Raw genomic sequence first — 8,324 nt, forward strand, 5'->3', positions numbered from 1 at the left:
GCTATACCCAGAATAAATAAAGAAATCCTACAATCGATAAGGAAAAGGCCACCCAGCAGAATATAATGAACAAAAGGTATAACTTGGAAATTCACAAATAAATGACACCCAGATGTCCGATAAACATATGACACTTCACCTCCATAGTAACTGGGGAAAAGCAAATTAAAATCACAATGAGGTATTTTATCCCCATTGGATTGGCAAGACTTTTAAAGTCTGCCAACACCAACTGTGGATTGCATAGGCGTGTGCTGGGAAAGACAGTACCTGTTGCAGGAAATGGGTATAATCACTCCGGAGAGCCATGGATTCCTACCTAGTAAAGGTGAAAATGAATGATCCACCCATGCCAATTCTAGGTATGGAGGGAAAACTCTCTAACATGCACACAAGGAGAAGTACACAGGGTGTTTTTGTGATATAAGTTATAATAGCAAAAAAAAAATTCTATTGATGGGAATGAGCAAGTCAAATGTATTGTATTCACTCAGTGGAATACTAATCAACAAAGCAGATCCTAGTGAATAAAATTCAGATATCAAGGATAAATCTCAAAAACAAGGGGAAAAATCATAATTTCATATAGTATGAATCCATATCAAATTAACATGTTTAAAAAATATAAAAACCAGTATGAAACCTTGTTTAGAAATACATGCCAATGTAGTAAAATATACTTAAATGATAAACACCAAATTCATGAGGAAGACCATTCATGGGGAGATGGAATGTTATCCCTTTGGGGTTATGATTAACTATAATGTTTATGTTTCCAAAAAAAAAAAAAAAAAAGAAAACATCTGAAGCAAACAGGGCAAAATGATGAGATTTGTGAAAGCTGTATGGTTGGTACAAGACTGATGTGTTATGCTCTGTTTCCTTATGTTTCTGATATTGGAAAAAAAGCCCCTGGGTCCCTGATCTCCCAGTTTCCCCCAGATGCACGGTTATGGTTTCAGAGAACAAAGGGTAGAAATATTGTTCGCCTTGTATTTGTACCCAGTGGTTTGTTTAGAGACTGTGCCTCTCCTGACACTCTTCTCACCTATGACATTCTGTGACTTCACAATGATTAATTCAGTACCAGCTAAGTGCCATGCACTGAGGAAACGGCATAATTCAGGTCTGCCCCTCCCTAATACAGGTGCTCACAGAGGAGACACACAGGCAAATGACTGTGCTGTCACAAATGTGGCAGCTAAGGCATATTTAAAAACGCTGGGGCTAGCAAGTAGGAACAAGCAGTTCATTCTGGCAAGGGGCTGGGTACAGAGAATGCAAGGCCTTGACGGTGGAATATGAGTTTGCAAGACCTAGTGTTCGAGGAGAGGATAGCATGAGTAAAGTGACCCAGGCATAGTGTCCCTGTCGTGTTATGGGGCTGGAGAGCATCCTCCAGACTGGACACGTGCTTCAGAAACCTCCTCCTCGCAGTGGTGGAAACGCTGAACAAAGGCAGGGAACTGGTTAGGAAGCCACTGAAGATGTGAGGTGATAGAGACCTAGACCATAACACAGTGATTTCGGTTATTGTTTCGCTGCAAAACTGCAAATGGGCAGAGGGTGGGCACAGTGGCTTTTAATCGGGGTTGGTTTATCTCGTGTACCCCACAGCGCCTACAGTTGCACCGTGCGCCTGATAGTAGCTCAGCGAAGGCGTGTTGCTGGAAGGGAGGGAGGAAGGAAGCCGGCAGGCCCAGGTCCCACTCCCTCCTTTCATAGATAAGAAGACGGAGAGCTGCAGAGGGAGTGATGTTTTCAAGGACATCCTTAACCGGATGCTTATTGTCTCTAACGCTGCAAAAAAATTCTGCAGCTACTCAGCTAACAAATGTTTAAGCCCATAGGCCTTTAAAAACAAGAGACCCGGCAGGTAAAAAGTTCTGATACAATGGATCCTGCTGGAAAGCTGTGCTCTTCATGAGGAAGTGCTTTCTCTTCTCAGGCAGAAAGAGAGATCCTTTAAGACAGATGAAATTCTCTGAGATGAATAATACGAAACAATAGCCCTTTACCTGGCCTCATCCAAATAACAGGCTCTATTCAGGTGGCTCTAAAACACTTGATTGTGTGCTGTTGGCATTGTGGGCAGGGCAAGCCCAGCAGCACTGGGAATTTTACAAGACTTTTGTTCTGCTACCAACCAGTAATTGGCCCTCCACCCCGACATAGTAAACTTCCAGTCACATGAACAAAACTCCCCTACATTAACACACTGCATGCAAAGCAAAACCACCTCCAAAGCGCATACAGGTGTGAAATCTTTGCAGCCTCCCCACCTCCTCTCTGTGACTTCCCTGTCTCTGAGAGAGACCCATCCTCCCTAGGCCCAAGGGTCCTCCCACCTCCTGTGGCTTTGGCTCTGGCAGGTGTTGAATCTGCCCCTCTTGACACTTGAACATCTTCGTGTCACCTGGCTCTTTCTTTCAGCATCTAAACGTGCTCAAGGCTTACAGCTGAGAAATGAACACATCAGGAACCACTGTGTTCTGCCTCTTTCTATCCCATGTGTCCCCTTGAGTCATGAGATTCTGCAAGGAGTCCTCCACACTCACTGTCTCCCCCTACCTCACCTCCCATTCACCTCTTAGCCAACCCAGGGGGTGTGTGCTTAATATTTATCTGGGAGGAAGGAAGGGAGGAAGGAAAGAAGACTGGAAAGGAGAAAGGAAGGAAGGAAGGGGCTAACATTTATTGTGTGCTTACTATGTACCAAGCAATGTTCTAAGAATTTTACATCTATTATGAAATCCTGACGTCACTGTGATGTAAGTGCTATTATTATTTACATCTTACAGATGAAGAAAGAAGTCTTTGAGCAGTTGAGTATTTGCCCTGAGTCATAGCAAGCTAGAATTTGGGCCAAGGCACTCTGTTTCCAAAGCCAGAGCATTCTTATTTTTATACCTAGTACATGGTGCCTTGAAGTTAAAAATACACAAGATGGTTTGGACTTGTCCCATTCATTCAGTCAGTCAGTCAGTCAGTCATCTGTTAATTATTTAACGCTTACTGAGGCCTACCATATGCAAGGCAGAGGGAGAAAGATGTGACTCTGCCATTAAGATGTTCAAAGTCCAAAGAAGGAGTCAGTCAGTAATATGGGGTGAAAAGAGCTCTGGTAAGTTGGTGGGCAGGGAGCTGGGGAAGCACAGAGGAAGCAGCTTGCTTTGCTTAGAGCAGTGGTTCCCAAACTTCACTATGCATTGGAATCACCTGAGAGCTTTAAAAATTTCTGATATCTGGCTCCCACCCCCCAGATGTGAGGATTGAATTGGCACTAAGTGGTTTAAAACTCCCCCCCGCCCCAGGTGATTCTAATGTTCAGCAAAATTTGGAAAATGCTGGCTTACAGGGTAATGAGCAAAGACTTTGGTTTGTAATACAAACCTCAATTCAAACTATTTTAAGAAAAAGTTAAAAATAAAAAAATAAAAAGAGTCAGGGAATGTATTGGCTTATATTTTAAAAAGAAATAAAGGGTATGTGCCTGTGGGTCTAATTTGACCCAGGTCTCCAAAGATGTCACCAGGGTAAGGTTTTCCTCTTTCTAGTGCCAGTCCCCTTCGTCGCAAGATGCAGTCTCTGTACTTCTTTTTTCATGCAAAGTGCAAAGAAGAGGTCTGATTTCCTCGTACCTCAAATAAAAGCCCAGAATTGTGTTTCATTAGCTCTGGCTTAGGCCTGAACCAATTACTGGGGCCAGAGATATTGAGGCTGCTGATTGGTGCAGCTGAGTCACATCTCCCCACTCTGGAGCCAGAAACTGGAGGCAGCTTCACCTAGAAGCTCACCCTCAGTGGACAGTGGAGGATCTATGACAGGTTCTAGTATGTTCTGGGAGCTGAGGGTGTATTTTCTAGAAGGGAGTGATATTCAAATAGGAGAACAACTTGATCACTTCTGCCTTTTGAACAAGTAATTCTGACAGGGAAAGGACATATGTGGATCTTACAAAGGTCATTGTGGTTGTTGAAAGCTGTTGGGATCTGAGCTAAGACAATGGCAACAGGGTGAATAGGAGGGAGGGGACTCAAGAGAGGGTTCTGAACTATACAGGCATGATTTGTTATCCACCTGGAAAAAAAGAGTTAGAAAAAAGAAAGGAACCACAGATGACTGAAAATTCTAGTTTGGGAAATTGAGTTGTTGGGGCACCATTAGTGAGATTGGAAATGTATATCATTTACTGCATTTTGGACAACCCAGTGTGACTGTGTTGAATGTGAGATGTGTCGAAGACTTCTGGGAGGTCCAGAGGGCAGCTGAACACAGCGATCTGGAATTGAGGAGAGAGCTGGAAATGGCCGGTGTCTGTGTGATAGCTGACATGGGGGCAACGGATATGGTGACCTGAGGAGGGCTGTGGACGGTAGAGAGCAGGATAGTGCATTCACCAGCTTAGGAGATGAGGTGGCATGGCCAGAGAGCTAGGACAAGTGGTGTTTTAGAATCAAAAGGAAAGAGGGTTTCTAGAAAGGGTGGGGGCAGGATCCACCATCATGCAGTGCAAAAACTTTACAGAGGCTGAAGGCTGGAAATAGAACATGGATTTGACAACCAGGAGGCCCCATTCTAACAAGAACCAGGCGAAGACGTTTGGGGTGAGTGAGCCTGGAGGCAGACAGACCAAGCAGGGACTGATCACTCTTCAGCAAGTTCCACAGTGAGCTTCTAGGAGAGGTGCCAAATCATTTCTCCACGTTTGCTTTGTAGTTTTGTGTTTGTTTCCCCTTTCTAAAGTTTGATTTAGTTTGTTTATGAAAGAGGTTTGAATGCAAAGCTGTCAGGAAAAAACTGAGCTAGAGACAAAGGTTGAAGAGAAAGTGATTTTCCATAGAGATGAAAGCAGATTAGTGGTTTCCAGGGGCAGGGGCAAAGGAGAATGGGGAAGAGACAGCCTAATGGGTGTGGGATATCCTTTTGGGGTGCTAAAAATGTTCTGGAATAGGATGGTGCTGATAGTTGCACAACACTGTGAATTTACTAAATACCACTGAGTTTCACACTTTGAAATGGTTGAAATGGTGAATTTCTTATAATGTGCATTTTTTTTTAAAATATTTTATTTATTTATTTAGGATAGTCACAGAGAGAGAGAGAGAGAGAGAGAGAGAGAGAGAGGGAGGCAGAGACACAGGCAGAGGGAGAAGCAGGCTCCATGCACCGGGAGCCTGACGTGGGATTCGATCCCGGGTCTCCAGGATCGCGCCCTGGGCCAAAGGCAGGCGCCAAACCGCTGCGCCACCCAGGGATCCCTATAATGTGCATTTTAACTCACACACAAACACACGCCACGAATGGTGATTTTATATACATTCTTGGTGGGCTTTCTGTGGATCATTTCATTTAATCCTTATAACAACCAACCATATGACAACCTCGTAACAACTCTACCATCCCCATTTTACATCCAGTCAACTGAGGTAGAGACAGTTATTTATCCAAGTTCGCACGGCTAGATTTGAGATGCCAATCCAAGGTGATATAACTACAAAATTCAAACTCATAAGCCCTCTCCAATCTTGCCTGTATAGCCACGCAGTGTCATAGGTACATGTATTGAAAATGTCAATAGGTCCATAGCCACCAAGGTATTGATGCTCCACATCTGTGGGTGATGACACTATTTTTCATATTCTTCTTTTCGATAGGGCACAGCTTTGATTAAAAAAGGAAAAATCTTACTTTTCATATAAAGAAGAAAAGGATTTTTAGAGATACAGCCCTTCTCTGAAGGTATTACAGGCGTGCAAGAAACAATTGCAGCATCACAGGGACACAGCATCCATGGGATGTGGAAGGTGATGAGGAGACGGTGCAAGGTGGTGACCTGGAGAAGCCTGGAAGGGAATGATGGTCTTCAGTGGATGGAAAGGGAGAGAAAGGGCCCTTCGGAGGGAACAGCAGGCACAAGACCATGAGGCCAGGAGGGACCGGGAACCAATGGGATGATGTTTCATGTCATCTCTCTCCCCGTCCTCCCTCTGCCCCTCTCCCAGGTCTTTCTCCTCCTACTCTGCCCTGAATGAGCCATGCCACGTGAATTTGTTTTGTTCCATTCTGTCCATGGGACAGCCACATCCTCCTTCCAGGATGCTTCCCTTGGTCCTCAGGGAACTGGAAAACCTCGAGGGCTGGCGTCTCAGGCATTCTTAGAAGGCCGCAGTGGCCAGGAGGCCTTCCTGCTTTGTCCGGGGATCCTGTGACTCTTGGGCACAAACCCAGAGCAGCCCTCACTCAATTGCTTCTTTGATTTTCTCCCAGTTGACTGTCAGGGATTGTTGGCCAGTGGGAGGGTGCTGAGTGGTGAGCCGTGTGGGGAAACAATTAGTGCGTTTCTCTCTGCCAGAAGTCCAATCTCTTTTCGGACATGGCTGTACAGAGAGCAATTGGACCCCTTCCATTTAAGACAGGGCCTAAACCAGTTTGCTTAATGGGCAACTTCAGGTACATCTATAATTTCGTCCCTCTGGGTGGTGCTTGTATATCTTTTGGGGTATGGCCATCCCTTTTTTGGTCATGTCTTTGGCATCTTAAACATTTTACACTGATATGTCTAAGAGTCTTTCCTATTCCTAATGAGTATACGTCACGTTTGCAGCCTTTTCTAATTAATGAGCTAATGCTCCTGGTGAGTTTCAGAGTGTGTGAGTGAGTGACAGAAGTTCAGGCACAAGAGCTACACAGACCAGGGTTTGAATCCCAGTTCTGGCAGTTACTGGGACATAGTATTTAACTTCCACGACTTGAGTTTGTCCAAGCATGGTGGTTAATTTTGTGTATCAACCTGACTGGACCACAGGATCCCCAGATATTTGATTAAACATTATTTCAGGGAGTGTCTGTGGGGGTGTTTCTGGATGAGGTTAGCATTTGAATTGGTAGACTGAGTAAAACCCGTTGCCCTGCCCAGTGTGAGCGGACCTCATCTAATGCCTTGAGAGCCTGAAAAGGACAAAAGGGTCGAAGAAGGGAAAATTCACTCTCTTAGCTTGATTGCTAAGCTAGAATTTGGTCTTCTCCTGCCCTTGGACTAGGACTCTCACCCTTGGCTCTCTGGTTCTCAGGCCTTCAGACTTGAACTATGCCACTGGCTTTTCTGAGTCTCCTCCAGCTTACAGATGGTAGATTGTGGGACTACTCAGTCTCCACAATGAGCAAACTTCCCATAATAAATCCATTTATCTGTCTATCTCCGTATGTCTCCTATTTGTTCTGCTTCTCTGGAACGCTGACTAATATACAAAGTATAAAATAGGGTTGATAATCTCGATCAATAATTCTCAGAAGTAATCCCAGATGGATGTCGTAAAGAATAACAACGTACTAGCCCATGGTAGGCTCACAGGAGGGGGAAGTTTTATTTACCACTGTATCAGGGTTCAGTCAGGGAAGCAGGACCATTAATGTGATATGGGATAAGGGATTATCACAGGGGTTGGAGTTCACAACGCAATTGTGGCAGCTAGTGAATAGGTCTAGGGAAGGCAGGCGTCTCGCATCTGCTGGTGGGCCCAAAGTTGTGTCCATCAGCAGAGCTGGCGAGTGAGAAGAAAATTTGGGTGTGAAGTGGGAGAAATCAAGAGGAAACTGGACGACCTGGGGCCCTTGAGGAGAAGCTGGAATTCGTGTTTGTTTCTTACCACCTCCAACCTTAACAATGCAGTGACCCTTAGAAGCAGCTTATACCTTCTGCCAAATTGGTGCACATGCACCAGCCCTGGACTCAAAGATGCTGGAGGAAGTATCTCCAGAAACCTGGCTGCTGCCCCTCCCTCACTCCATTAGCAACATGCATGCCCGGCACAAGTGCCTGAAGCCCTGCACTGACCTTCCAGGTATGTGGCCTGCTGTCCCTTCCACCTTCCCCATCTTGTGCAAATGTGCCTAGCAGCCAGGCCTCCCTGGGGACCATCCAGGAAAGGGAGTTCTGGGAAACCCAGTTCTAGCTTAGCAAGTTGCTCTGATATAAAACCACCACACTTACAAATAGGGAAGAAAGCATCTAACGCTTAATGAGGTCAACAAGAAGCCTTCACGTCTGGCATCCGATTCAATCCATACTCTGCCCTTACAAGCAAGGGCTATTTATTGTCTTCATTAACTGGCTCACTCAAAGTCACACTGTTAGGGAGAGCAGAGGTTGGAACCAGGTTATTGGAGCCTGTGCATTTTTTGCCACAACTTGGCCTGTGGAGCTGGCTCCTGCTCCACATGGTGATACCCCCAGTGCCCCCGCAAACCTCACTCATCTGACGAGGGGAGAATGACCCCTTCTGCCAATCGGGCCAGGTTGCACTGTGTGGTCTCATGCCATC

General features: G+C 45.4%; 1 long non-coding RNA gene across 4 annotated transcripts; it reads left to right on the forward strand.

Annotated features, from left to right (window-relative positions):
• The first annotated feature begins 1,089 nt into the window (after window positions 1–1,089).
• LOC112667643 (uncharacterized) lies at window positions 1,090–7,374 on the forward strand. Of its 4 annotated transcripts, none has more exons than XR_004807941.2 (3): window positions 1,090–1,126; window positions 4,528–4,607; window positions 5,658–7,372. It is a non-coding gene; the product is annotated as an uncharacterized LOC112667643 (long non-coding RNA). The 4 variants fall into 4 exon arrangements; XR_007404696.1 differs by lacking the exon at window positions 1,090–1,126 and adding an exon at window positions 2,664–2,824; XR_003141206.3 differs by lacking the exon at window positions 1,090–1,126 and adding an exon at window positions 2,831–3,124 and having other exon boundaries at window positions 4,528–4,686; window positions 5,658–7,374.
• Window positions 7,375–8,324: the final 950 nt, after the last annotated feature.

The sequence above is a fragment of the Canis lupus genome, chromosome 21 (genome assembly GCF_003254725.2).
Source record: "Canis lupus dingo isolate Sandy chromosome 21, ASM325472v2, whole genome shotgun sequence".
Taxonomy (NCBI): Eukaryota; Metazoa; Chordata; class Mammalia; order Carnivora; family Canidae; genus Canis; species Canis lupus.